Genomic DNA, 23,514 nt, shown 5'->3' with positions numbered 1-23,514 from the left:
ACAACCATTGGGACACCTCCAGTGTCAGATGGCTACTAGAGGTGCTTCCTGGGGCAGTGTACACCGTGTGCAGCACTGACTTTCCATGTCTCCACCCTCTGCATGGAGACACTGAACTTTCCTCATAGATATACATTCATTCATCTCTCTGATGAGGTGCTGATTGGCCAGGGAAGCATTTTCAGCACCCCTCCCCCTCCCTCGACCTGCTTCCTTAGAACTTCCTCATCAGAATTGACAATCTCAGCTAATCCAATGCTTTCCTATTGAAAGCATTGGTATTGACTGAGATCAGCACATGTGGTGATGTCAGTCAAAAAGGTAGATCAGGCAGAACCAGCACAAGCAGACTGGAATGAAGGTAAGATTTTACTATATTTAGAGTGGCAAAGAAGGGCCATGGGGGCTACATGGTGTTTTTAACACTATAGGGTCAGGAATACATGTTTGTGTTCCTGATCCTACAGTGGTCCTTTAACAGAGCTGCTGCTGAAATAACCTCAGGTAATAAAAGCACACAAGAAACGTTCACATAATATACAGTTTTACATCTAAAAAATATCTAACATAAGTGATGAATAAGGGGATCTGTTTATGGCCACACTGTATCCAAATAATGGTGGGCCCTAAGCTCAACTTTTTTTCTGTGTATTATATTCAAGGAAATTGCTAGGCGTTAAATAGACTAGGACAGGGGTAGGCAACCTTTTAGCAGCACTGTGCTGAAATAGGATTGTGATGTCCTGTAGCGTGCCAGTCCTATTTTTTCTTAAATTGAGGCGTGTATGTTGCCGTGTACTCTGCTAGTGTTATTGATCCTGCAGTTACTTGGTATCGTTGTATTTGTGCGTATATGAGCTATTATATTGTATATGTTCCTGAGTATATAGCAAACAAACAAAGTGGAAACCACCCAGAATACGTATGAATGTTGAAATAAAGTGGGACAACCTGATGCAGATCAAATGTCCTTAAATCGAATAAACAAATGATAATTCAGGCCTTTCATCCTCTCAGGGGTTATGTGATGAGTGCAGATATCCTCCAACACGGTATATGTAAATGTAAAAAATGCAATATAGTGAAGTAAGTTAAGAATTTACAAAATCACATTTATTCGTTGCACTTACAAAATAGCAGCATAAAAAGGCATCTCTCCATATACATATGGAACTCCTGGTGGTGATAATAGAGTGTCCACAGTGGAGTAGTCACTGAAGACTTAGTGTGGTTTTTTTTTTAGCCATTAACAGTTTAATTGATTTGCTTTTGTGAAAAAGTGAGTTTTCAATGATTTTTTGAAGTAGTGGAGACTAGGTGAGCATCTAACAGAGAAGCGAAGGGTGTTCCACAGCCCTAGAGAAATCTTGAATGCGAGCATCAGAGGTGGGAGTATGAACAGAGGATAGACGCAGGTCTTCTGTACAGCGTAGGGGCCTAGACGGGACAGACTTGTGTATTAGGGAAGATAGATAGGTGGGAGTAGCATTATGTAGAGATTTGAAAGCAAGAACCATCATTTTATATTGAGCCCTATACCTTATGGGAAGCCAAGGCAGGGCCTGACAGAGGGGTGAGACATGGGAGGTGCGGGCGGACAAGAAGATGAGCCTCGCTGTCGCATTCATTATAGACTGCAATGGGTCAAGTTAAGAGCACGTAAGACCACTGAGAAGCGGATTGCAGTAGTCAAGGCGAGAGAGGACAGTGGCATGGACCAGCACCTTAGTCGCATCTCACGTTAGGTAGGGGCAGATGCACGCAATGTTTTTGAGATGGCAGCAAAATTTGGTGATGGACTGGACATGAGGGGTAAAGGAGACGTCGGAGTCAAAGAGAACATGTGGGCAGCGAGCCTGTGTGGTGCAGCTGATGGTAGCACCATTAACATGGAGGGAGACAGAGACGGGAGTAGCAACACTTGAGGGAAGAAAGACCAAAAGTTTTGGACAAGTTGAGTTTAAGGAAGTGGGCAACCATCCAGTTAGAAATAGCAGAGAGGCACTAGTCAAGAGGAGCAGGAAGAGATCAGGGGAGGACAGATAGATTTGCGTGTCATCTCCGTAGAAGTGATATTGGAAGCCAAATGAGCTGATGAGTTTACCAAGGGAGGCAGTCTAGATCGAGAACAGTAGTGGACCAAGGACTGAACCTTGGGGAACACCAACAGAGAGAGGTTGGGTGGAAGAAGCAGAGCCAGAGAAAGAAACAGTAAAATAGCATTGGGTGAGGTAGGAGGAGCACCAGGAGAGAGCTTCACTACCTTTTTTTGTAGTAGCAGATACCTGACTCCTGATAGGCCAGAGCCTGTTTGGCTCTGGTGGCATAGGTTGCCTACCCCTGGACTAGGAGCTTCAGCCCAAAAGTAAATGTAATGCTCTCACACATATTAAAGCCCTGACTAAAACCAGCCCTATACCACCCCCAAATGCAAACCTTATAATCGTGACACCAAATCTTTAAATTATTTATATAAACATATATTTATAAACTCCAAGTCTTAATCTCTGGCCATGTTATGTTGCACTGTGTGCTGTATAAATAACTCTAGATATGGTGCATTAAGGTGGTAATGTCAGATATCATGTAATTGGAGATATTGTTTTTCTCCCAGTATTACATCAGATTTGGGATTAACAATTAAATGGTTCTAAACTTGGGACTTCTGGCTCCACACCCTGTCAGCCCCCCTAACAACCTCTGCTTGTATTTGAGACATAATAAAATAATTCATATACCTAACAAATGTATCCTCTAGTCATATTGATAATAAACAGCAAACATTATTGTCAGAAACCCATGATTTATAACAGCCTTCCTAAAAACAACAAATAAATATGACAGCTGTACTATAATAATGGTTTAGTCAGACATTAAGCGGTGTAAACTAGTTTGTACATGGTTAAGATAAGCTAACTCATTGCTTATTGCGTAAACTGCTCCAAAAGCTCTCATCTAATACATATGCCACTCAAGCCACTTCTAATGGGCACCTGTGTGTGAAGAGATGGGATGCTTAATCTAGAAGGACTTAATGAGAACAAAAAACAATTTGGGTAGCTCAGTCTCAGAATAGTACTTGACAGTGGTGCAACTGAAATGACCTGGTATCAGTTATGACTATAACTTTGCCCCCTCTAGCTGTGTGTAAAACACATTTAGCTGTGTGAACGTCATATCAAACGGAGCCACACTGGAATATAGCAATACCTAGGATGCTTAATTTAGTTTTAATTTTGGGGGGAGGGTGTCAGACCATTATAATCATTTGCTTTAAATCTGTGAGCCTTGTTCATGCTCAGTAATCTGGTCACTAGATTATTATTTAAATTACTGAGGGATCTCTACTGTTTATAACTATTTACCTATTTCTAACACACACCTGTTCAATGTTACAAAAGTACAAACTGTTCAACAAGCTGATATTTAATATGATTTCTAGATAAAGTGTTTTAAATAACTGGTTTGTCATTACCTAAAACAGCCTATTCAAATTACCATAGTAATCTCTCTTTATCAACGCTGATGCTTGACTTACATAACATTTGTAGCGGACCCTGGGTAACCCAGCTGGTTACCTCTGCTTATAATGAATGAAGAGACCCATGTCCCCCCCGCCCCCAGTAACTGGACGACACACAGTTCCAGGGGTACCACAAAAACTGTATTGGCCACACTCGGCTTTATACTTTTCCCCATGCAAGGGGTGGGTTGTACATAAAGACAATGTTCCCTTCCCAGGTCCTCCTCTCCCAGGGGTCGTATAATGGATCCGGAACCCCAATCCCTTTGCCCTCTGTTCCAGCCACTCAGTGTCCCCTCCCAGGGTCCTCCCACTCCCAGGGGTCTCCTGATGGAAACGGAACTCCAGTCCCTTTGTCCCCCATTCTTCCACACCCATCCTCAGGGTTTCCCACCTCCGTTGACAAGGGGTCTTCATCCCATGAGCCTCTGTACCTGGGAGCCCCAGTGCGGGAAAGCCTCTTTGGCTCCCAGATACAGAAAGCCCACCAAAACCACCATTGTCCCCATCAATCTCAGGGACCCCCAGGACAGTAACTGGGTGAAACCAGGCAAGAGAAGCGTCTCTACTTGGGATGAATAATCCACCTGGCCGGCGTTAGTCTGCACGAATGGTGGCCACCCAGGGAAGCACTCATTAATTACTTCCCTTGTGGTTTCACACTAATGTTGCCAATTGCCATTGTTCTAACTGATTGGTGCGAACACTCCAAGGGGCACTGGGGAGGTCCTCGATCGGGAACCAACGAGGAGGTGAGCAGTCCACGAATGCTCCCCCTGGGTGGCGTTCGTCTAATGAACAGGCTGCCACCTAGGGGAGGCACGCGCCGATGCTTCCCTTGCAGTTTGTGGTTTTGACACCTCATTAGGAGATGCGAACATTCTACAACAAAATTCTAAATTAGATTTTTGAAGTAGTCCCCGTTTGGGAGGGGAATGGACTCCCTTCGTGTCGGCCCTCCCGAACACAGAGTAAACTACAGGAGCATGATAGGGAAAATACACGATAGGGATGGAGAACCAGTACACACACAACAGGGATATCAGGGAAATTAAAGGGACACTATAGTCACCTGAACAACTTTAGCTTAATGAAGCAGTTTTGGTGTATAGAACATGCCCCTGCAGCCTCACTGCTCAATCCTCTGCCATTTAGGAGTTAAATCCCTTTGTTTATGAACCCTAGTCACACCTCCCTGCATGTGACTTGCACAGCCTTCCATAAACACTTCCTGTGAAGAGAGCCCTATTTAGGCTTTCTTTATTGCAAGTTCTGTTTAATTAAGATTTTCTTATCCCTGCTATGTTAATAGTTTGCTACGCCCTGCAAGAGTCTCCTGTATGTGATCAAAGTTCAATTTAGAGATTGAGATACAATTATTTAAGGTAAATTACATCTGTTTGAAAGTGAAACCAGTTTTTTTTTTCATGCAGGCTCTGTCAATCATAGCCAGGGGAGGTGTGGCTAGGGCTGCATAAACCGAAACAAAGTGATTTAACTCCTAAATGACAGTGAATTGAGCAGTGAAATTGCAGGGGAATGATCTATACACTAAAACTGCTTTATTTAACTTAAGTAATTTAGGTGACTATAGTGTTCCTTTAAGTGAATTTAAAAAAAAAACAGATAACAACTCAGTTATAATCACAGTCCCGCTACCACATTGATACAGCTGATGGTGTTTTTTTACATTGTTTGCAACATCAACAACTCCCAGATATTGATCACAAAAACTGTGAACAATTAATCCCTAGCCCCTGTCTACATACCATAATAAAAACAAGATGACCTCTAAATACATACCTTTCAACAATGATGCTCAGGAGCAAAGCATCTGTTGGATTGCGTGTCAGATGTCATGTCAGCTTTGAACACAGATAAAAAAAATGTGCTCTTCACACTGTGTTAGTACTTGGAAAGATATAAATGGCTGGCGAGTTATAGTGCACGCCGTATGAATATGGACAGTAACACAGTTTGATATTTTTTATTCTGTACTCCATCTTGCTGCATTTGAAATGAAACCATAAACAAAGAGGAAATCATATATGTCTGTCAGTGTTAACATAAAAGAATTCAAATCAATAAAATGTGAACTGTTTAGGAATTACTGCGCTTTTTTTTATAAATTTTAGGAGACAAGAACAAAGAGATTTAACCCCTTAAGGACCAAACTTCTGGAATAAAAGGGAATCATGACATGCCACACATGTCATGTGTCCTTAAGGGGTTAAGGTTACTCCAAGGACCATGACTACTTCAGTGTTTTTATTGATTTGAAGTGGTCATGGTACTTGGAATCTGTATGTTCAGCATTTCACTATGAAACATTGCAAAACATAGATACATTCGTACGCAAACAATTATACTATGAAAAATGTATAATGGTATCATTTTTTGCGCACCCACTTATCTATATTTTGTTGTGTTTGAACCGTTTTACCAGGGTTTTATGTGGTTGTTGCATGCAGAGATTTGTAACACTCTAATATTTTAATATTTATCGCACTTTTTAAAGTGAACCTGCGCCATCTTCCATTCACTTTGGCTTTTTTTCTATGAAATACTGCACATATAGAGATGTTGCCCTTTGCTGCCGGAGGTGTACTTCCACTTCTGGAAGCATCATTCACTTCTGGAAGCATCATTAAGGTGTCATTAGTCAGTCCGGAACAAGAATTCCAGACGGGACAATGTTAATTCTGCACATATTGGATGTCTGTTGTCCCCCTCAGCCTCTTCTCCCTGACATTCCTCCTACACTGGAGAAAGGGGTGATATCAGTGGAAGAGGATATAGCTGCAGGGAGAACTTGGCCTCAGCACTGAAATGGAGGAGCATTTTAGCTTTATTTTTTTTAAAACACTGTTTGTTTGGTAACCCCAAGTAACACTTTCAGCTAATGTTGGTTGCTCAGTGATCTTCACATGTATGTTAATTGCGTGTTCCAGGTTTACAGTTGCCCAAAATGTCTAGATATGCCATTTCATACTTGATCAATGTAAAGTATATTGAAAAGTAGATCATGCAGGTTCCGGTGTCTGAGCAGAACAAGCTGTCTCCCTTAGTCCAAGCCATTGGTTTTAATTGACTATGTAACAAATTGTCTAATACAGAACATCAATCCTGGTTGATTCCAGAAAACAATAGGGGATTACGAACAAGCATTTGGTGATTCATTACTAGTAAAAAAATATTCTACTGAAACCTTTATCAAGACAAAAACCATGTCTCAAGAGACAAGGCCGTATTTATGAAAATTTTCCATAAGGACCTGATGAATCGCTTTGTTTAGCCTTTTCTATCTCTGCGGTCTTTGTAGGAACCTTGATGTCTTTTAGTCTGTTTGCCAACATGGAATCAGATTTATTTCTTCTGGGATGCTAAGGTACTTATTAGCCTCTTCTGTCAAACCCAAGTAATGTTGATACATAGTTCTATTTATATTTGCGTACATAGAGTTTCATTAAAAGCTTATTGACGTTGTAGTTGTTGTGCAGTGAGCTATGATGGGAGTTGACATCAGCTTTTTCCGTTCTGGAATCAACTTAGATAAACCATCTTGTTCAAGAAGAGAAGAGTCTTTTAATCCCCTGTTATACTCTATCATGTCTTACAATCCATCTTGTTCTCTGGAGTTCGTTTGTGCCTAAGGACACAACTTCCTTTCTTATACCTCGTTATTTGACTGGGATGCCCTTTAACATCAAGTTTTATATATATCTTAAAAGGTCCCACCACTCAAGACTTGACCACCAATGCCTTCTAACATGGCTCCCTACCTGCCGGGGCCGAGAGCCACCTGTTGCTCTGCCTTGATTCAGCAACCACACGTGCGGAAAATCAAACGCAGACGGCGGACCGCACCATTCGGAGTCTCAGGAGGGGGAAAGATCTCGACCCCCAGGAGTGTCCGAATCAGTGGACCTACAAAGCAGGCCCTCCTACAGGCCTGTGGCCAGAAGAAATCCTCACTTAAGCATGGAGCCATCGTCTTGCACCCGAGCTTCCCTATCCACATGACGACCATAACCTCAATCCAGCACAAGACCGTAAAGGGGAAACGGAGCCTCTGTGAACTTTCAGTGCGCACCCTATACTTGCCGACTAGTGGAGTCGGCTGGCCACGCTTCCCTCACTGTATGCAGGTCCAAACTCTGAGCCCTATCTGAGATTAGTGGACACCATTTGACATAATAGACATGTTACCTTTCATATACAATGCATAAAGTCTTTTACCTATACATTTCAATAGAACCCAGTGGCAACAAAGCTTTGTAGTCTTATAAGATGAATAAGATGATCCATCAAGTTTAACTATTTTACTTTTACAAGTTTATAATTCTATAATCTTTCTTACACTATGCATGTTTACAGATAGCCTGTTACCTAATAGCCTCAAGCTCACAAGCGTACTCACTTAGCACTCTAACTGCTCATTTTGCTAATTTTTTTTTTTTTTTTGTAATTCTTTATTTTTGTTGGGTTTCAATGTAATACACAAGATATCCGTAGTCATGACATTGCTTAGTGACAGTAGTATCCAGTATTTACATGTCGAAAAAATAAACTGCACATTTTGTACGAAAGACAGGTATACATCATACTGCTAAAGCGATTAATGAATATTAAGTTGGCATGAAAGCGAGTCTATCTAGACACAAAGATTTATAATTAAAAAAAAGGTTATGATACATTCTTTGTTACGCATGGTTAGCATTAATAAAGGGTAGAGTCTTTAAGGGGGCAAGCTTGTTCGGATGCTGCACATCCATTATGGCTCATTTAGGTATATCAGGCAAGGCATAAACATCAAGGCGTGGTACATTTTAACTGTCTGCCCAACCACAGATACATAATCGGAGAGGTAGCGGGTGTTATGTTATGTGGGTACTGGGTCATTTAATTCTGATAGGTTAGGCTTGGATGGTGAGTCCCCAGCCTGGTACTGCCAGCCCGCTACATTAGTAATTAAAAAGCTTGGTAGCCAGTATGACAAGGGGATAAGCTAAGTTAAAGGCCTATCTGTTTGCAAGTCGAGCGACTATTGGGGTCACAAAACGAGCAACTTCGTCTGCTTGTTAGTATGTCTGGTATCTATGCGGCGTCAATGCCATAGTGGGAGACATAAGTTATGGGTTACCCCTGAATTAGTGACACTCGACTAACTGCCAATATAATGCTGCTGATGTCGGGCAGTCCTGCAGTGGGGTACTCTAAACAAAATGAGATACAAGGAACAGTATTTAGTTGGTCAAGTAGTGCCGTATGGCTCACTCATATTAGTGTAGCTTAACGAGGGATAATAACCTAATGGGTGCGTGTATCCGCTGGTGATGGCCTATTGGGTCAGATTGGTTGTCTCTAGCGCCCGGGAAAGGATCGCCTATGCCTCTCGTACCAAGACTCCCCTCTCTTAGCTGTATGCATCATGTACATATAATAGTAAGATAAAATGCAAATAAAGGAAACATAATAAAGGAAACATAATGAATTGTTAAATAAAAAACGTAGAACTATAAAGTCCCGGCTTAGAGTCTTTATCTGGAGGTATTGCCGTAAAGTCCTCATATGTCGTTTGCAGCCGTGCAGCTGGTTTGCGGTAAGAGTCAGAAGTCACCTGTTCGTTCAGGTCTGTGGGAGGTTGTATGGGTGCTGTCTGCTCCTTTTCCTCTCTGCCTTGCTGACGCTTCCCCGGTTCTTGGCCTCCTGGATCTCCGTTTCTCCCATCATGGGTGTCTGCTGCTGTAGCTGGAGGGTTTGGATAAACCCTGAAGGGTCTTCGTCTGCGGACAGCGTGAGTATCAAGTCTTTTTGTTGGACCACCAATGTGCCTGTTGCGCCCCACCTGTACCGGATTCCCTTGTCTCGCAGTTGTTGGGTGATTGGCGAGAGTTTCCTCCGCTCAAGCAGAGTTGTGAATGGAATGTCTGCGAATACTCTTACTTGGTGGTTGTTCACGGTGACGGTGGGGGTTTTCCTGGAGTGGGCCATCAGCGTCGCTTTAACTGCGACGTTTCGGGTAACTGCTATTATGTCTCTTGAGGCATCCGCTGGGGCGGTCGGGGATTTCCGGATTCGGAACGCGGCCGTTATCGGCCTTGTGTCTCCATCTGGTTGTGCTCCCATTGCCGCTGCCACTTGGTTTGAGTAATCTAGTAGGGCCTCTGAGTCTATGTCCTCAGGGGCTCCGCGTATGCGGACATTCCGTTTACGGTGGCGTGTGTCTATCATCGTGACTGTGCGCGTGAGCCCCTGCAGCTGGAGTGTCAGCGCCTCCACCTGCCTTCTGGTGTCTGTCAGGGAGTCATCTCTGTTACCCTTTCGGGTTTCTATTGCGTCTAGGCGCCCCTTCAGTCCAGTGACCTCCGTCGTCACTCCGGCCAAGTCGGATTTCCACATCTCCCGGAGATCGATGAGGAGCTTCTTGATGTCACCTTTTGTGGAGGGTGAATCATCAGAGTCCGAGGTCTCCGACCCGTATAACGCGGGAGTCGGGGTTGCGGTCTGGGTTTCCTCTCTCTCCACCGAGGAGTCAGAGTCACTTTCGCTGCGGGGCCTACTCGGCGCCATTTTGGCTTGCATAGCTGGTTGCGGCCTTTCAAAGGAGCGCCTAATGTCGGGCTGGTAGGAGCTCTCTTGGCGGACGGTTTTCTTATTTTTTTTCCCCATCCCTATGTCGGGGGTTTGGGGTTTATTGCTGTCTGCTTTTGTGGGATTTAGTTCGGCTTTTTTGTGGCTTTTGGGTCAGTTTTGTCTTCGTGAAGCAGGAGCTCCAAGTAAACACGTCTGGTGTGCTGCTCTGCTGGCCACGCCCCCCATTTTGCTAATTTTATATTCCTGTCTTAATTTTACCTTAGTCTAGACAGTTTATCCTTGTGTAGGAATGTGTTATATCATCAACCTAGATGCATAGCTGTAGCCTGTTACCTAGCCTGTGATATACACTAAAACAAAAACAAAAAAGAGATGTCTTTCTTGATCGGAGTAATGCACGGCTAACCCTGTATGTTGACCATGATGCTCTGAATTAATATTTTTCTCTTCTGTATAACGCCATCATCTCAATAAAATAAATATTATTTTTTTTTAAGTACATGCTCCTCCAAATGTTTCTATTTGCAAGCCACCTACCAGCTATCTGGATGTAGCTAGCTGAACAATGTCGTCTTATATGCAAATGTCCTAGATTAGTTTAGAGCAAAGTCACATATTTACTCATTCATGGAGCATGACTCAACAGACAGGTGATGGATGCATTTTTGCTTCAGTGTGCATTTAGTGTAAATCCATGGGGTGACAAGCAAATACTGCATTGCATAAAACAAGCAGCAAGTCAGGGCCAGACCTGGAAAATCATCAGCTAGGAAGGACAACTGCAGCATAGACTGAAAAAAAGAAATTAACTATTAACATTTATGATAACCTGACCTGTTAATGATGAGAATACAAATGAGGATACATAACATGTAGAAAAAGACAGGTGCCAAGCAGTATGGTGATTTTCCCCATGTTTCAATTGATCACAACTCAATATACCCATACTTTATACATTCCTAAGGAGGCTGGAGGTGATCAAGCAAATTTCTAGAAGTTTCTTTATACAGTTTGAAACACACTGTCCTCGGACATTGCAATTCCAGTAGCTACTGACTGTCCTCAATCCACGTGACTCTAGCTAGCCACCGCTGGACCATAAATTAGATAGGGGCCCCAGGACCTCAAATTTGCTTGTCCCCATTAACCATCCATAATTCCCCCTCTTATATTTTTAAGTACTACAGAATCTGTTGGCACTATATAAATGGCAATAATAATAATAATGAATGGAGAGAGGGGCAAACTGGTAACCTGTCTAGGACCCTACGGAATCTTAATCCTTCTCTGACTATCCTCACTGGCTGATTCATCACTTGCTTTATTACATGGTGCAATCAAGTCCTCTGTGCAAGTAGCTAATTCATCAGCTGTGGCATACCAGATGTCCTGCATGGTGTTACCTCCATTGTGAAAGATGTAACACCAGTCATGTCCATGTGGAGGCAACTAGAGTCTTCTGATTTGATGTTTGGCACAGAACATAAGTGCACCTTAGTAGTATTGATTTAGCAATTGCTTGGCTTGGATGTGACCTCTCTGGTACGGTATGTATAGTCTACTTGTAGAAAAATATGTAGGTGTATGGGTTCCTGCAAGCTGTCTTTCCTGCAAATGTCATTGAATAGCTAATCCACTGCTTGTAGGCGTAGCAGGTCATTCAGGCACTAGATGGACAGACACCAGATTGCCCCAACACAATATAACTTCCACAAACTGCAGCCATGTCAGACAACCACACAACAATTGTGATCCTCCACAGTTAATGACAGAACTGTCAAAGCCTGATCAATTCCATCATCTGATTGGCACGGTGCTGCATTTTACTGTACATGCGCACTAGCTTCCCAATGCTTTCCTAGCTTCCCAACTACAATCATCAATCTTTCATAGGTAAGCATTTAATCAATCCTTTACTCGGTCAATACAAGTTGTATTCAGTCAGTGCAGCGGAAGCACCTCTAGTGGCTGTCATACTAACAGCCACTAGAGGTAGACTTGACCCTGCAATATACATATTGTAGTTTGTCAAAAACAGCACTATTTTACATTGCAGTGTTTATAGGACAGGGACATTGCAACCAGACTTAGGGCACTGCCTAACTATAGTAATAATGTACCAAACCAGAATTGCTTCCACAGTGTAATGGGGATCCCACGGACATTTTAGAAGAGACTAATAAAACATGTCCCGTAGCATTTGTGTGATGTATGAATTATATTAGAAAAAGAAGAATGGTTACTGAGCTAATTTTATAACTGAAAAAATGTCAGCATGCTGCTGAAACCGTAATGTATGACACTGCATTAAACGGCAAAGTAAAACTTTGATAGAAGCATAGAAGGCTACAATATTACAAATAGCTACATAACCCTATTTTTCTGCATAGCTACACATTTGCTTGGGCAATTTAGCTAGTTCACTGTATACATGTATTTTCATACTCTACATGCCTGTCCCAAACACTGTTAAACTGTGTTTATAGGACAAATTCCATTCAGGTTGGAGCTTCTCAAATCTTCACGGCAAGTGATGAAATCCGTTCTTTATTAAACAATATATCTTTGTAACATTACCAAGCAAAAGCCATTAATGTTCAGTTCAGCAACAACCGGTAATATTAACTTAATTACTAGTGTAAATAAGTATCAAATAACAGCTAGCATTAATTTTGCACTCGGCCTGAACTGCTGGTTGGAGGGAATGTGGGCAGTTTCACTTCCTGCCAACGGAGAGAATTTGTTGTGGATTATATGTATGTTATTTTATTCAGTTTTCCTTCATTTTCTTTCTTCCAGATGTACTTTAAATTCTAGTGGTGACTGTGACACTTCTAGTGGAAGTAGAGCGATGCCATTGGTGTACTTTGTGATGAGACTTTTCAACAAACCCTCTGTTAAAAAAAAAAAAAAAGGATATTTGTTACTTACTAGATAAGATTACTGATCCTTTTTTAAATAGAAAAAAATAGCGGGCGTGGCTTGGTTATCTTGGAGGACAGACGTGTAAGCAGAGAGCGCTGACGCCATAGCCCGCATTTTACACCAAATTAAAGTGGACAGGCAGTAACTAGCTCGGGAGATCAAGCAAACATCGGAGGAGGTAAAGGCGAAATAAATGCGTTAGGGGCCCTCACAGCTGAATAACAGAATAGAGTCGGTAGTAAAGGCATGTAATGAGGCAATTAAACAAACACAAAAATGACCTCAGCACACGTATAGCACTGATTAAAACATCTATAGAAGACCTTGCTAACCGTTCCCTCTGTTATAACTTACAGATGCGTGGAGTTATTTATCGGTTCGGTTTCACTATTTCACCATGAAGTAAGCCATACTTTGTAAATGCTGAGGCTCAGAGGCCTCAATCTAAGGCATAGCCTTGCAGATTTCCCAAGACTTAGCACCACTAACCCTGCAGAGGAGAAAGCTGTGGAAACCGATCATGGAATAACTACATAGCAATAAAATGTCGTTGTGTTGTTTTATATATTTTTTCATTATCCATTATCTATTGAATTTTTTTGACAAAGAGTCAAGGTATTTAAAACAGAAATAGAAATGAATTTTTATATCTGCTAAAAATATATTTTTTATGAGATTATTGCAAAATATTGTTCATATTTTGGATAATTCATATTGTATACGAAATTTCTCCTTTCCTCCGAAAAATTTGAAAGTGTCTTTTTTTCTCTCTAGTTGCATTGTCTTGTATACGTAGAGATGTATGGTAATTGTAACTTGTTGTTAATGTTTAGTGTCTGTGAGTGAGGGAGATACATCGATATTATATTATATGGCTCTATATAGAAGAGGAAAATCCCCGCAGAATGGTGTATATGTATGTAATGATGTCTGTTTTCATAAAAAAAAAAGATATTTAATAAAGATTATATTAAAAATAAAAATAAAACAGATATAGAAAGTTTGTTCCCAAGTCAACAGTTTGGTAAATAATAATGTGTTTTCAAATTACTGTATGCAAAACAATTAACATATACAAATAACATGTATGGTATTGTGTTTTTTACACCTAAGATAATGCAACTTGTTTATGTTCCTAACTGTTACATTTCGTTTTCCATTGAACACATATTTCCTTGAAGGTTGCACAACATATTTAGCTATAACATTAGACATATTCAAACACCTAATGATGGTTAACTTTTAGGCACCCACTAGCCTGTAGTAGGAGGGTCTATGTGGGAAGGGGGTTGAGTGGACCATAGCACAGATACGTTATCAGACCCCACTTCTACTTAGGCATTTTCATCCCGAAAGCAAATCCACCACAGGGAGAGGTATTAAGCGGGATAATTCTGGTGCAGTGTCGAAGAGGTTTTATGCTCTTGATAGGTGAAGAATAGACCCTACCGTGCCATCTCCTTTAGGATTTGAGGCAACAACCTTTATAATGTTGAAGGGCTGTTGGGTGGACAGTTCAATTTAACATGGTTAATGGGTAACTTGGAACACAGATTAAATTAATATTTTTATTGACAACTCAGTTTCATTTTTCTATTCACAATTGGTGATCTGTTGAGGGTGTCTTACCTATCCTATCCCTGGTCTTTAGTGACTCTGGGGGGAAGATCACTCCTTTTAGTTACCTGGCAATTTGTGAGACCAGGTGTTAGTTATTGTACATATTTTCTTTCTTGCCCCAAATGTCCAGGGTGCTGCATTTTGGAGATGTGTGGCCATTGTCACTCAGCTTTTAGTAACAGACAGACAGGAAACTGTAATTCTGTCCTTTGCCTAGCAGCTGACAAGCTCTGGACTAGGTTTGGTGGGGTCTTATGGGAAAGGGGGTCAGTAGAAACTTCTCACTAAATTCAAGGACAAGCTAGGCCTTGTGGACATATGGAAGGTGCAGACCCCCGGACTATTATTTTTGCTTAGCCCCCCACAATACGTATGCAAGAATTCACATGTTCTAACTTAGCCCAAAGATAGTCCAGTTTGTTGATAGGTGAGAAATAAATAATATTACTTGATCCAAGCATGCAGATGTAGCCATCTTTTTAAAGACTTTACAGACCGTCCATCTTGGACATGACATCTAAATGCATCCCTATTGAGAGATGCTGAGGTGATATCTGGGATACCCAAACTTTAGATTTGGTTTTTCAAGAGAAGGCCACCTCAGAAATGCATAGGACTGTAATATGGGCAGCCCACAAATCAGGTATTAGAGGACTTCTCATTAAAACAACCACTTACAGGAAAAGGATCAAAATCACAAAAGTTGTTTTCCTTCCAGAAAGCCCATAGAATGGCTGAAGCCAAACATAAAACGGTTCCTTCCGCAAACTCCTAGGCAGAATTGAGAGCGTTATGTTCCCAAATTAAACACCTATTCTTATAGGATATTGCTCAACAAAGGAAAGGGTAGCCATTTTCTTTATGAGAAGGCAAACAAGATTAACACTCCCGTGGCACATAATCTTCATCATATACATCTACCCAAATGAATACCCACAGTACACACCTCCCAGGATTTGCAAGTGACCTCCCCAAACCAGATTGCTGCACCACTCTGGGAATTTTATCAGAAGCTTTATAATTACACCCCAAATCATTCGGTAGCAAATGAGAGTTATTCCAGACTTGACAGACTTTTTCGCTTCTCTTACACTCCTGTCCATTCCTTTAGACATGAAGGAGGCACAAGAGCCAGAAGTCATTTAAGATGAAGTGATAGCAGCTATAGTCACTATGAAGCAGGCTAATGCCCATGTCCCAGACGGGTTGAGTTGCAGTTATTACAAATCATTTAGGGAAATACTAGCCCCACATTTAGACGGATTTAGGGTAATCAGACAGTGAGGTACATTACCTCCTCACACGACACTAGCCAACATCATTCTTCTTCCGAAAGGGGATAAACTGGGGAATTATCGACTGTTATCTTTAATCAATGTTAATAACTGCTAAGCACCAAATAGGGTCCCTAAAACAAGAGCTAGAGTGCTGGATAATTAGCCCATTTCTTCGAAAGGCAGAATACATCGTATCAAAATGAATGTTCTGTAACGAATATTATTCTTGTTCCAGGCCCTCCCAATCCCAGCAGGAAGGGATGATTTAGAAGGGTTACAGGAACCATAGACTCTTTCATCTGGCAAATTTAAGACAGCAGGGGGACTTGGGGACTTGGCTTACCTAATATCCTTTTATGTGACCCAAGTGGCAGAACTAATAATTAATGTACCACCAGGCAAACTTAGATGGGTTGACCTTAAATCTAGTTTAATGGGTTCAGACATCCCCTCCTCCTACACATGGCTAGAAAACCACACAGGGTGAGCATTCACACACAATGTGCAATGATATTAAACTCCCTTAGAATTTTGGACAGAATTAGATACTGCTTTACTGTGGCATCTCATCCCACCAGGAATGAGGCCTCAAATGTTTGATAATATAGTAGAAGCAGTGGTTCAGAGATACCTTCACTTATGGGACAGTGTGGCTATCATCTGTGGCAAAAGTAACCTCGCCACTGGTTTTTGGAGGGGCCTGTTTGCCAGCCTCCTACCCTGCGACTACGGCCCTGGGATGTATTGCCTTTTAAGGAACTGAGTTGGGGCTTATGGACTGATATTATACTGTTACTGACCCTTTAAGAACTGTATTTGGGCATAATTAATTTTTATAATGCTGTTCCTGGCCCCTTAATTACTTTGGAGCAGTGTTGCAACTTTAAATTGGCACTTCGGATACAGCCGAAGTAGTCGAAGTGGCCGACATTCGACAAACGAACACGTGGCGGCGGCCATCTTTGTTCATTCGAACAAAGTCAGCGGTATGTGTAGCCAAATCCATGGAACTGAAATCGGCTACACATTTTTTTTTTTTTATTAATTCTTTATTTTGGTTGCGCATGTAATAACAAGGTATCGTACATTGCCACAACGGCGTACGTAAGCTTCTTAATCAAACAGTGGTACATATATGTGACATTATGGTCATGGCGCAGTTTTTTTTTTAAAAAGAAAGGAAGTGTTTGAAAGGCATTACAGTGGTGGTATGGTGAACCAGTATAAGAGCCAAGAGGTGTCACCACTTATGAGGTCTCCCTCTCTCTTCTGCTGGGGCAGGATTAGGGTCTTTCCAGTGACCCTGTAGGGTGATACAAGTGAGAGGGGGGGGGTGGTTCGTTTGATTATGTGTCATGCATATGACAGAGTATCAGAGCGTCAGATTGTTAGGGGCCGGTTAGTTCAGTTCTCCGAACTGGTTAAGGACCTTTATAGGGTGTTGGGGGGGGGGGGGGGGTTCTCCCCGATATGTGACTATGTGTCTTCGCTGTTGTGAGTGTGTATATGGAGCAAAGTATACGAGATGAGAAATAAAAGAAGCAAAAAAAAAAAAACCACTACTATAAGGCAACAATAGGGAAAAGAGTCCATTTAGGTGGTATCGTTAGGTAAGTCCCAATATAGTGAGGAGCTGTCAAACTCCAGCTGAATGTTGTTGGGACGGTCTCAGAGTGTGCGGTCAGGTCTTAGGTCCAGTTTTGGGGAGGCCCGTGCGGTGCGGGGTACGAACTCCTGGACTCTAGCCGGGTCAATACGAGCCAGTCCGGACCCAGAAGCAGTGTTCGGGGAGAGACAACCAAGCCTGCCCAGGTGGTCTTCGAGTTCTTGCACGGTGTTCACCCGGTACGATTCTCCCTGTACCTGGTATAGGAGGGTCCTCGGCATCCCCCAGCGGTAAGCAATGTCTTATGGAACATACCACATACCAATGGAATACGGAACATACCATCGAGTTTGATCGCTTTTGCTTGTTTGGGCGGCATGTGGGCCGCAAGGAATATTCGGAGAAAGTGAGGTAAGTCCGAGACCCCCACCGATTCCGGCACACCCCGGAGTTTGAGATTGTACCGTCTCCTTCCGTCTTCAAGAGTGTCTAATCTTCCTGTTGTAGTGGCGTGTAGTGCTTCTAGCTCTCCCACTCTCTTCTCCATTGCTGATAGTCTTGAGTCGTGGGTGCTGTGCGCTGCCTCTAGTTGGGCGATTTTAGTCGTCGCGGTCTCTACCGCCTTTTGGAAGTGGGCCATGTCACCTGCGATATTGGCGCGTAGCTCTGCAAGCATCGCCCTCAGCATAGTTGCGGTAACATGCTCCTTGTCATCCAGCATCTTGTGCCTGGGGCCCACATTGAGAATCGCGGTAGCCCCTTCTTCTGGGTCAGCGGAGTAGTCCTCTGAGGAACATGAGGATCCCTCTCCGAGGGCCGCCATCTTGTCCCACGCGGCCTTCTGCTTATTGCAGAACAGTTCCCCAATGTCCCGGCTTGGAAAGTCTTTATCGGCTTTCGGCTTCTTATTTTTGCGGCCCATGTTGGTTGCTCTGTGGTAGGTAGGGTTTGTAGACCGTTTTTTTGTCATATATCACCCATAAAACTTGCGGATTTCATAGATTATTACGGAGCTCGGAAAAAGCGTGTCCGCTCCGGTTCTCTGCCAGGCTCCGCCCCCCGAAACCGGCTACACATTTCAACGAACACCGCTGACCCTTACCTTCTCCTGCACCGAGTTTTTAGCCACAGAGTGTGAAATTGACCGACCGCACAGCCCAAATCTATGGAACTGTTTGGGGCAGGAAAATGTGCCTGCTGTCGGTCACAAAGGACTTCTGACTAACTTTTGAACTAGTAGAAGGATTTGCATGATTTTTGAGTATGTTCATATTTCAAGTATGCTGATTAATAATAATAATTTTTATTAATATTGGATGTATAGTTTTGGAGTTATAAAAATTCATAAAAAAGTATAAGTTTTAGCTTGGAGATAATTGAATAGATACAGTAAGAAACTCAATTATCTCCCAAGCAGAGGGGAGGGAATCTGTGGGATGTAACCGTTATCTGGTTGGTTAATGTCTAATTGCCTGTGGGCGTCTCCCTTGCAGGGGAGCACTGCATAAAAGCAGAGTACCTGCCATTAAACATCAGTTCTACTTCACCCTCAATCTAGAGTCCTGTCTCTTATTGGGGGAATTGCTATATCACTACAAGGGATTGCTATGCTCTGCATGCTCCCTTGGATAATCACTTCTAAGATCTTTTAAGAGCTTGTTCCTGCTTCACTCTCTTGGAGGAGAGATTCACTCACTGGAACCTGGAGCCTTGTCGTAGGCCCAGGGTGGGTAGGACCTACGACCTGCGGCGGTTCGTGGGGTCTGTGGTGGTTGTGGTGTCTGCGGAGCGCTTGGAGCCCTCTGTAAGCACTAGGAGCATCCTTCAACTGAGGTACCCAGTTGGGGTGCCAGGTGATCCGTTACATCATTCACTTACAAGATTTAAAGCAGGTCCATCCTCTGGCTACCGAGGACCTCTAGGTTTATACAAATCCACAAATCCACAATTAAACGGGATAAAGGAAGCAGCTACCAGTGACCTAATACTCGTAGAGAGTCTATGTCATAAGGGTAAATATCAGAAAAGCCCAATTTCCACACTATACGAACACATCAATGTAAACGCATCCACCTGCGGTCTACTGCAACATGTGAAGCAATGGGAGAGGTACTTGGGTACAACCTTGGAGGGGGAGGATGGGAAGACATCTGTGAGGTAGCCACTTGGATTTCTGTTTGCGTAATATCGCAGGAGCAAATGATTACAATTTTGTTCAGGTGGTATACCAGACCTGTTCAGCTTCAAACAGGGCCGAACTGGGAAAAAAATTCAGCCTGGGCATTTTTCAATCACAGTGCACCCCCCCTATGAAGGGGGTGGGGCCAAAGAGGGTGTGTTTTGACATCACTAATGACAAACACACCCCCTCTCAAAGTGAACATGTTGGTTGAATGCACAGAGCCCCGCTGAAGAGTTCTAGCATGAGAAAAAGGCCCTGTATTTGTTCTGCACAGCACAAGCAAATTTGAAAACATGCTTGCTCTGTATTTTCTTTTAACTTGTCTCTGTTGTCTCCATAAGTGGGCCAAGGGCCAGGAAAGCGTGTCATGCATGTGTATGGAACCTGCTTCTGGGATTGCGTGTGTGTAGAGTAAGCTGATTGTGGTGTGGTATTGTGTAAAAAGGTTGATTTCATTTGTGTTTGTGGTGTAATATGTGTGGCATGAGGCTGTAGAGAATGTGTGTATAGGGGGCCCTGTGTGTATAGGGGATGTAGCAGGTGTGCGCATACGGGCTGTAGCGTGTGTGTGTGTGTGTGTGTGTGTAGGTGACGTAGTGTGTGTAGGGGTTGTAGAGAGTGTGTGTTTAGAAAATGTAGTATGTGTTTACTTACAAGGAATGTAGTGTGTGCATATGGGATCCAGAGTTTGTATGTCAGGAATGTAATGTGTGTAGGCGGTGCAGTGTGTGTGTGTAGGAGATCTAGTGTGTAAAGGATCCAGAGTGTGTATAGGAGAACGTGTGTGTGTAAAGGATTCAGAGGGCATATAAGGATCTAGTGGGTGTATGTGTGTGTAGATTAGCTGATCCAGAGTTGGGTAAGGGATGTAGCGTGTATCTGGAGTGTAATGTGTGTAGTGGTGCAGTGTGAGAGGTGCTGTAGTATATATATTTATATGTTTGGACGTATTGTATGTGTGAGGGGCGCAGTGTGTTGGATGTGCTGTGTACATGTGTGAAGGGTGCAGCATGTGTGTGTGTGTGTGTGTGTAAGAGGGGTGCTGTGTGTGTGAGGGTGTTCTTATCTGCAGTCACATTCTTTGTTTCTAATTTTCTTTGTCTGTTAACTCACTGAGGGTTATTTTATACATTATATGTGTGTGTGTGTGCGTGTAATAGTGCTGTGTGTTTGAGGGTGCTGTGTGTGTGTGAGGGTGCTGTGTGTGTCTGAAGGTGCTGTGTGTGTCTGAAGGTGCTGTGTGTGTGAGGGTGAATTTATTGGTGGATGTTTTCATTTTTGGGCCCCATTCATTTTCATTATTTTTGCTTTTATCTCATTTTAAAATGGGAACGCAATTAAAATCCCCTCCCACGATTAAGTTTCCCCACTTAACCTTATCAATTCTGGAAATGCAATCATCCAGGCAGCTCATTGAGAAATCGTTCGGTGCATATATATTCACCAGAGTAAAAATCTTGGCATTTATCCTAGCAATTAGAAGAAACAATCGACCATTCGGATTGCTTTTAGAATGCATAAATTCAAATTTGAGGTTTTTAGACAAAACAATAGCTACTCCCCTGTCATGCCTTAATTATGGTATTCCCTTACTTCCTGGTTCCACGGAGCCGAGCCACACCTCTTTATGACACGGTCTGCCTATTTAATCTGACCGCACCAGCTGATCGACGCTGGATTATTAAACTACGTTCCGTACCTACCAACCGGTACAACTTCGTTGTGAAAGCCTCTGCTACCAGACCGGACTGAAAGACTCTGCAAAGTTCCCTTCACCTCTCCTCATCCACGACTAAAGCTTAAACACTCTTCATCCGCCTCTGAGGAGATCTCGGGAACCAGTGTTCTATGTGCCGGAAGCTAAGTAAAACCAATGTGATAAGCGTTGCATCTAAAAGCTGTTATTACCTGTCTCCAAAGTCCTTCGGTAAAACCAACCCCGTTACAGCTAACTTCAACTCATACTTCATATCAGTTATCTGCATCAGTCTTGCTTCAGTTAAAGTTATGGAACAGCTATTGTAACTACTTATCACCTAAACCGTTAATTCTACTAAGAGACTTTATTTGATTCAGTATCCGCAATTTACTATCGTTTACTCCTTAAAGCTACAGTGCCTATAATTGTTGACTTCAGTTATCATTTACTCCTTAAAGCTACAGTGCCTATAATTGTTGACTTCAGTTATCATTTACCCCTTAAAGCTACAGTGCCTATAATTGTGGACTTCAGTTATCGTTTATTCCTTAGAGCTACATTGCCTATAATTGTGGACTTCAGTTATCGTTTATTCCTTAAGGCTACAGTGTCTGTAATTGTGGACTTCAGTTATCGTTTTCTAATTAAAGCTACAGTACCTGTGAATTGGACTAACGTCCCATTATCTTTTACCTTTTATAATAAAAACTTCAAACTATACGAAATCTACAGTTGTGTTCCTTCATATCAAATGTTTAGACGTGACAGAATAATCCAGCCCTTGTAATGGATCCAGTAGATTTCGATTCCACGATAACTTCACTAAATCAAAGAGTTGATACATTAACCCAAGGTGTGCAAGACCTGCAAGTCACTAACGAAAGAATTCTTACTTATGTTAGAGATTTACAAACTCATACTCCTCATACTGTTCTGCACTCGGCTAGCGATCCTGCTGTATGTAACCCTGAAAATTTCTCTGGAGATCGTTCTAAATACAGGGAGTTCCTTAACTCTTGCAAACTATTAATTGCTTTGAAGCCTAGATCTTATCCTACAGAAAGAACTAAGGTTTGTTCGGTTATTTCCTTTCTAAGAGGTGAACCTATGTCATGGGCTCATTCCTTTCTGGAAAACGATGACCCCATCTTAGACTCACTGGATGAATTTTTTGAAGCCATGTCTCTTCTTTATGAAGATCCTAACAAACAAGCTACAGCTGATTTAACAATCAGAACTTTACAGCAAAGAAATAGACCCGTTGAAGATTATATTGCTGAATTCAAAAGATGGGCTGTTGAAACGCAATGGAATGACATCACGTTGCGCAATCAGTTTCCAATTGGTTTATCTGAAGCTGTAAAAGATGAACTCTCTAGAACAGAACTCCCTACTACTTTGAACGCTCTAATTCACTTATCAATTAGCATTGATAGAAGATTAAGAGAAAGAAAGGCCGAAAAAGCCTTCTTACATTCTAAAGACCGCAAACCTTTCACTCCCTCAAAAGCTCCTGAAAAGACTTCCTTGCCAAGTGAACCTATGGAAATAGGGGTAATAAGAAGTCCTCTCACTCCTGAAGAAAAGAACCGAAGACGTCAATTAAACCTATGCATGTATTGTGCTTCTCAAGATAATTTGGTTTCTGATTGTCCCTTATTAAAACGGACAAAGGCCGGCAGACAAGCCTATACCTCTGCGATCTTCAGTGCACTCCCTTCTACACCAATTGCTCAGTTCACTCCTATATCCCTTGTACTACAGTGGGACAAAGTGAGAATTATTACTGAAGCCATCATCGATTCTGGTGCAAATGGAGTATTCATCGATTCAACTCTTGTAGCAAAGAACAGAATTCCTTGTGTTCGAAAGTCCTTTTCTGTTCCTATCAAAGTGATTGACGGCTCCCTTATCTCATCGGGACCGATTCTTCATGAAACCATCCCTCTAAAGGTAACCACCAATCATATTCATACTGAATTTCTAGTATTTGATGTTATTCCATCACCTTTATATCCCGTTATAATAGGGATCAACTGGTTAAGGAACCACAACCCTCAAATTTCTTGGTCTCCATTCTCTCTC

The sequence above is a fragment of the Pelobates fuscus genome, chromosome 5, assembly GCF_036172605.1.
Source record: "Pelobates fuscus isolate aPelFus1 chromosome 5, aPelFus1.pri, whole genome shotgun sequence".
Taxonomy (NCBI): domain Eukaryota; kingdom Metazoa; phylum Chordata; class Amphibia; order Anura; family Pelobatidae; genus Pelobates; species Pelobates fuscus.
This window is presented reverse-complemented; position numbering follows the sequence as displayed.